The sequence below is a fragment of the Triticum aestivum genome, chromosome 7D, assembly GCF_018294505.1.
Source record: "Triticum aestivum cultivar Chinese Spring chromosome 7D, IWGSC CS RefSeq v2.1, whole genome shotgun sequence".
NCBI classification, from domain to species: Eukaryota; Viridiplantae; Streptophyta; class Magnoliopsida; order Poales; family Poaceae; genus Triticum; species Triticum aestivum.
Window position 1 is genome coordinate 261,814,570 of NC_057814.1, and position 1,917 is coordinate 261,816,486.

Consider the following 1,917-nt stretch of genomic DNA (forward strand, 5'->3'; position numbering starts at 1 on the left):
GCATTGCTTATATGTACTCACTGTTCAGGATCCCGGTAGCTGGTACCATATAGCCTGGGGACTGATAAGGGATTAATCGTCGAATCGGACATTTCACTGAATATATCTGTAACCCATTTATCAGTAGGTTAACTAGGGCCATATTTAATATATCTGAGGCCACATAGCAACATGCATTGTACTGAATGATTAATATGCAATCCCAGGCTACATAGCAACAAGGAAGAGTGTTACCTTAATGTTCTGATGATGTCTAGATATACATGTAATAAAATCTTATATAATGGGATGGAGGGAGTGTTGTACTACATCATTTTGCAATTGTTGTTTAGCTTCTAATATTAACTTGGTGCTTTTAGGTACATATGTCATTGCCAAAGATCCACACTTTGACCCTTTTTGCATATGGGGCAATGAGATATTCATGAACCATCATCAAGTGAGGAAACTGATAAAGATTGTTATCAAAATGGGTCAAAATATGTCAATCAAACTATTTGTTTACACTTTATGCAAGACAACAGTGAACTGCAGGATGGTAAGTAAGAACCATGTAGCCTTCTTTTTACTGCCTGTAATGAGTTGTATTAGATGACAATGTCTGAATCTTTTTTCCTTTGCAGTGGATCCTGAAGCAGTTTACTCAATATTACCTCTCAAACTACATGATTGGCGTCCGACCATCACAAGGGGTTGGACTAGAGTCATGCATGCCTTCTGCATCTAGGAGAGCACAATAGGGTCATTCCGCTTCACCTCGTTCAGCAACCAGAATGTCTACCGCCTCTTTATTTACCATCTGTAATAGTACAAGTATAGAACCTTGGTTCATCATTCTTTATTTGGTGCGTATGTAATTCTTAAACATATGTACATGTGAATTGAATAATGCATTGGTTGTTTGAACCTGATGGATACGAATAAAGCTATAGCCTAATTTCAAGTTTAAATTAGGTACAATTTTAAATAGCAGCAATTAAATTTGGGCGAAATTACGGTGTGCAGGTCATTACGGTGCACACGGTTAATAAAGCACAGCGTGTGCGATATACATCATAATCCGACACGGTTCACGGAGAGGAAACATGTGTATAATGCACACAGTTACCGTTTGCAGAGCGTGTGTATGTCAGACACTATCACATACGGTGCGGGAAAACTAAATGTGTTTGATTGTCTACCTATCGTACATCGTTTATAATCATGAATTGTTTGTGATGTGCCAGGCATCATAAATGTAGAGCCAGTTTGGTACGTGCCTGGAATCTGCCTGGTTTTACGTAAAACCACAAAACTCTGACTGCTATGGAAATGCGAGAACAAACGAGTAGCAAGGATGAAGCGTCTGGGATATTCGAGATATCGGAACCGGTTATATAGGGACAAATGTATGCACCAAAGCCCCTTATCCCCGATGGTTTCTGGGTCGTGTGGGAAGGACCCCCCTATCGCCCACACTCACTTGGCGATGGTTCCAAATGCCGTCGCGGAAAGGGGTTAAAAACCGTTTGTATAGCACCGAAGCGCACCAGTGAATCACCCGAATGAGTGGTACAACCGCTTGGAGAGTAAAACCACTGCTTTGGAAGGATATTGGGACCTCTCTCTCCACAAACGGAAGGGAACAGTGGGTGAATAGAGATGTGTACGTGCATTGATTCACCCAATACCTTTCGATGTGGACTCCCTCTTAATAGAACGGGTTTCCTACGACAAAAGAAATAAACACGTAGAGAACACCCTTTTCGATCTTTTTCGTCCGGAGGGATTACCTAATCGTCTTGTACCCAACATAGAGTACCTGAAGAACTTGGCACACGATTAGACCACAAAGTGAGTTGTCATCATCAACAAAAAGGTGGGAAATTCCCTAACATTTTGATTATAAGCATGAGGTGAATTAAGAATGGATTGTAA